Source organism: Barbus barbus, assembly GCF_936440315.1.
Source record: "Barbus barbus genome assembly, chromosome: 36".
Classification (NCBI taxonomy): Eukaryota; Metazoa; Chordata; class Actinopteri; order Cypriniformes; family Cyprinidae; genus Barbus; species Barbus barbus.
The window spans coordinates 6,203,427-6,209,426 of NC_136714.1; the positions used below are offsets into that span (position 1 = coordinate 6,203,427).

Below are 6,000 nucleotides of genomic sequence, written 5' to 3' on the forward strand. Positions count from 1 at the left end.
GAAAATCAGGTTGACGTCAGAACCCAACGTCAAATTGATGTCAGAACCCAACGTTGGACAGATGTTGTATTTTGGGTGAAAATGAAAAATGCAACATCTATCCAACATTAGAGGTTGAGGTCAATCTTACATTAAGTTCTGATGTCAACCTGATTTTTGTCAGCCTCCAACAGTGGACAAACACTGCATTACATCCCTATCGAAACTGGCCATTACCACATTTGTTATCAACCTGTGAATACAAAAGGAAGAGGAGTTAAATGTCCAAATAATTAATTATACATAACACATTATGAACCGCTTGTTATAGTTTGTGTTAGGTTTGTCATATCTAATGTAGATGTCACATTGGTTGTACTGTGGTGCTAGATGGAAGATCATGGGCCCACCCAAATTGCTATGCTTTTATCTTCTGAAGACAAAACTGATATTGCGAAACCTAAAACCTTCCTGGTGTTAATGCTAAAAGGCAGTGAGGAAAAATCTCTAATCATTCACTTGGGTCTGTTGTATGTACACAAAAGTGAGAGAACAAACAACTGACTGAGCAAATTATGACTCTTATATGGTACCAAAAGCAATGTTTTGGGATATTTCACAGTATGAGTTCAGTAATATCAGCAGTCTGTCATTATTTTGTAAGTTGGCAATATTAGCACACATTTGCAAACAAGGCTTGACATTAACATAGAATCATCCCGTATTTAAGGCATATGAATGGTATTCCACATTACATCGATATGAGCGTGGTTTGTCCCATTTTTTTATTTACTTCAGTTTTATGTTTTTTGTTTGGCAACCGTTACTGCCAGTCATTTGACCGTTTCTTTATTTTTTTAACAGTGTAAAACTTACTTTATGGATTTTTTACTGACCAATTAAATAAAGTGATATCACTAAACCGTGTACAGAGGAACACTGTCCTTTCACAGATTTTCCTAGATTATTATGATCAAACGCATTCAATAAAGTGCTAAAAGTAAAATACTAGCCTAAACGTTCTACAGAGAAACACTTCTTATTTTACAGCTTATTAAAAAACAAAAAATTATAGTGTTAAAGGATGCTGACAATTGTAAATTAATAAAAGTTTTATTTTGAAAGACAAAATACAAAGTCTCTACATATACTGTACTAAACTGAAAATGCAATCATTCAGTTTTTGAAGTAAAACAGTGCAAATTTGAAAGGAAATACATTTCAAATACATTTCAACATTTAAAATACTGCACCAATTAACAGAACAGTTTGATGAGAAGTTAATGAGTTGAATTAAATATTCTCAGCACAAGAAATACAAAACATCTACAAGTTTCAAACGACTATTAATTCTAAAGGCTGGATTACACTACATGACTTTTCAAATCTGAACAGATTTTTAAAACACTAGGCATCATACATACAGTCAGGTCCATAAATATTGGGACATCGACACAATTCTAACATTTTTGGCTCTATACACCACCACAATGGATTTCAAATGAAACGAACAAGATGTGCTTTAACTGCACACTGTCAGCTTTAATTTGAGGGTATTTACATCCAAATCAGGTGAACGGTGTAGGAATTACAACAGTTTGCATATGTGCCTCCCACTTGTTAAGGGACCAAAAGTAATGGGACAATTGGCTTCTCAGCTGTTCCATGGCCAGGTGTGTGTTACTCCCTCACTATCCCAATTACAAGGAGCAGATAAAATGTCCAGAGTTAATTTCAAGTGTGCTATTTGCATTTGGAATCTGTTGCTGTCAACTGTCAAGATGAGATCCAAAGAGCTGTCACTATCAGTGAAGCAAGCCATCATTAGGCTGAAAAAACAAAACAAACCCATCAGAGAGATGGCAAAAACATTAGGCGTGGCCAAAACAACTGTTTGGAACATTCTTAAAAAGAAGGAACGCACCGGTGAGTTCAGCAACACCAAAAGACCCGGAAGACCACGGAAAACAACTGTGGTGGATGACCAAAGAATTCTTTCCCTGGTGAAGAAAACACCCTTCACAACAGTTGGCCAGATCAAGAGCACTCTCCAGGAGGTAGGTGTATGTGTGTCAAAGTCAACAATCAAGAGAAGACTTCACCAGAGTGAATACAGAGGGTTCACCACAAGATGTAAACCATTGGTGAGCCTCAAAAACAGGAAGGCCAGATTAGAGTTTGCCAAACGGCATCGAAAAAAGCCTTCACAGTTCTGGAACAACATCCTATGGACAGATGAGACCAAGATCAACTTGTACCAGAGTGATGGGAAGAGAAGAGTATGGAGAAGGAAAGGAACTGCTCATGATCCGAAGCATACCACCTCATCAGTGAAGCATGGAGGTGGTAGTGTCATGGCGTTGGCATGTATGGCTGCCAGTGGAACTGGTTCTCTTGTATTTATTGATGATGTGACTGCTGACAAAAGCAGCAGGATGAATTCTGAAGTGTTTCGGGCAATATTATCTGCTCATATTCAGCCAAATGCTTCAGAACTCACTGGACGGCGCTTCACAGTGCAGATGGACAATGACCCAAAGCATACTGCAAAAGCAACCAAAGAGTTTTTGAAGGGAAAGAAGTGGACTGTTATGCAATGGCCAAGTCAATCACCTGACCTGAATCCGATTGAGCATGCATTTCACTTGCTGAAGACCAAACTGAAGGGAAAATGCCCCAAGAACAAGCAGGAACTGAAGACGGTTGCAGTAGAGGCCTGGCAGAGCATCACCAGGGATGAAACCCAGCGTCTGGTGATGTCTATGCATTCCAGACTTCAGGCTGTAATTGACTGCAAAGGATTTGCAACCAAGTATTAAAAAGTGAAAGTTTGATTTGATTATTATTCTGTCCCATTACTTTTGGTCCCTTAACAAGTGGGAGGCACATATACAAACTGTTGTAATTCCTACACCGTTCACCTGATTTGGATGTAAATACCCTCAAATTAAAGCTGACAGTCTGCAGTTAAAGCACATCTTGTTCGTTTCATTTGAAATCCATTGTGGTGGTGTATAGAGCCAAAAATGTTAGAATTGTGTTGATGTCCCAATATTTATGGACCTGGCTATATACTGACTTTGTAAATCGTGACAAAGGAAAACTGGGCATCATACACAACATGACCGAGGATCATACACTACCAGACTTTAAAGTTGTTCCGAGCACAACAAACTCACTCAGAAACATGAGCCTTGGAGACGCGTGACAAATGGAAACAATATACGTTCTAAAATCGGCTGAAAATATCAAACATTTTTGATATCCTCCAACTGGATAGAATCTGAGTCTGAAGCTAAAAAACCGGAGTCTGTGACTATCAAATCTACAGACTGGCTCTGACTTTCGGCAACTAGTGTCAACTTCTCCAGACTGTAAATTGGCGGAAAATCAGGACAAAAAACGTGTAGTGTATTCCAGGCCTAATTATATATGATGCCCAGCTTTCCTTTGTCATTATTTACAAAATCGGTAAGTGTATGATGCCTGGTGATTTAAAAATCTGTTCAGATTTTTAAAAGTCGTGTAGTGTATTCCAGGCTTAAAGGGATACTCCACCCCAAAATGAAAATTGTCATTAATCACTTACCCCCATGTTGTTCCAAGCCTGTAAAAGCTTCATTCATCTTCGGAACACAATTTAAGATATTTTGGATGAAACCCGGGAGGCTTGTGTCTGTCCCATTGACTGCCAAGTAAATTACACTGTCAAGGTCCAGAAAAGTATGAAACACATTGTCAGAATATGTTATGTAATGTTATGAAGCGATGAGAATACTTTTTATATAGAAATACAACAAAAATAATGACTTTATTCAACAATTAGGCACCGTAACGTCTCCTCTGCATCAGCACAGCGCCATTTTGGAGATTATGCCCTGGACGCAAAACACATACACTCTTCTGTATCAGCCTTGACACAGGGATGCGCTGTTTCATCCAAAATATCTTAAATTGTATTCAGAAGACGAACAAAGCTTTTATGGGTTTGGAACGACATGGTGGTAATTGATTAATGACAAAATTTTCATTTTGGGGTGGAGTATCTCTTTAAAACTGTTTCATTATTCAGATGTAAATTTGTGTAAACAAATTTCCTGAAGAGGAATTCTTGAGAAGCAATTGAAAAAATTAGGGTTAGTATCATAATTTTTTTATTTTAAAAAGATTGTGCAGGGAACTGTACTTTAGCTTGTATTATCCCAATCAGGTTTATAGTGTTTTTATCAATATTCTATTGACCCTTTTGGGCTCCAATATAGCTCTGATAATATATGTGGAAAAAAATTACATTGTATTTTAATCCTGAATACTAGCTACACAAGTGTAATAAAAAGTAAAATCAAAACATACAAATAAAGGTCCATGATTCTGCACCAGAAGTGACAGACACAGTAGATAAAGAGCAGTCCTCCAAATCTGAAGTAATCAGCTGGATCCTTGCTGCATCTGGGGGTTAAATAAATGCAAAAAAAAGACACAACAGATTTATTGAAAAGTCCTTAAAAAGGAGGATTCCATTTGTGTACCTTTTCTTTAAACAACATTTGACATTATGAGATATTCTGACTAATTTAATTATTTAGCTGTGACCTAATGGTTAGAGAGGCAGACTTGTAGTCTGAAGGTCATGGGTTCGAGTCTCAGTCCTGGCAGGAAACCCACTAGTGTAAACAGGGCTTGAGGTACCCTTGAGCAAGTTACAAGTTAAACCTACTTGTAATTATAAACACATTTACATTTAGCAGACGCTTTTATCCAAAGCGGCTTACATTGCATTCAAGTTACAGTTTCTACATTTTTATCAGCTCTTGCTTTCCCTGGGAATCGAACCCATGATCTTGGCGTTGCTAGCGCCATGCTCTACTATTTGAGCTACAGGAAATACAAATAAAGAAATGAGTATTCACAACAAATAACTTTTCCCAGATGTAAAAAATGGCAATTATTTAGTACACTAAAAAAAATAAATATAATATTTTTATCAATTGCTAAAATGCTAATACCTGTATATTTATAACTAATAAAATTATTAATCTGTTTACACTGCTTTTCTATCACACGTCGGTGATGTCTAACAAATGTACTTGAGGAGATCATTAAATTACTCAAGTATCTTCATACTTCATCCACCTTATTCCTAAACGCAGAAGTAAGCCTATGGGCGAGACTTCAAGTTCATTAGCCTTAAATAACAATAACAACATGCAGTAAATAGTAAAACTGTTTGTATTACAAACCAGTGTGTTCATAATTAAGATAATACACTAAAATAATATGGTATGACAAACCAATTTGCAATATCAAGCAGCAAAACGAGCAGTTCTGTATAGCTAAAAAAGTAAAAATATCTGGAAGCAAGACCCATAAAATCTATAAATGGGCCATTTTTATGTGAAGAATAAGGTGAATATGATGTCATCATTTACTCACTTATGTCTTTTCCAACCTGCATAACTGACTTTTTTTTTCTGTGGAACACAAAAGAAGATTAAAAAAGACATGAGGGTTAGAAAATGATGAGGGAGTTTTGATTTTGAGTGAGCTAAACTCAAGAATTAAGTTTGAATCAGAGTGGTGCCTTGGTGCACAGTTTGCCTGCTTTGCCCATGTTCACATATAACGGCACATGATCATTAAAGTATTATGAATACTCACTTTTACAGAAGATCATATGGCAGAAGATTTTCAATCCCAAAACCTCTGGACCATGAGAGGGGAAACACACACACACACACACACACACACACACACACACACACACACACACACGAATATTTAACAGGTTTAATAAAACAATAGTAATTGTTGACTTACTGACAGAGACAGACAGGCTTACAAAAAGTTTGGCTAACGTTACTCACCAGCTTTATACAAACACTTAGCAGTAAGTTGGATCCGAAAGCATGGTTTACATAGTATTCTTAAGGTGGTTTCATGATCTCTCTGTTGAACACATGTCAGTTGTTCATGTTCCAGAGTGAGACATTTTATTTGACAATAAAATAACAATATTGTTAT

At 36.8% G+C, this 6,000-nt stretch overlaps 1 long non-coding RNA gene across 1 annotated transcript; it reads right to left on the bottom strand.

Moving 5' to 3' along the window:
- Window positions 1-2,955: 2,955 nt before the first annotated feature.
- LOC306856265 lies at window positions 2,956-5,683 on the bottom strand. The gene is made up of 3 exons (XR_013782991.1): window positions 5,638-5,683; window positions 5,413-5,450; window positions 2,956-4,428 (listed from the first exon to the last, which is right to left on the bottom strand). It is a non-coding gene; the product is annotated as an uncharacterized lncRNA (long non-coding RNA).
- Between the last annotated feature and the right edge of the window lie 317 nt (window positions 5,684-6,000).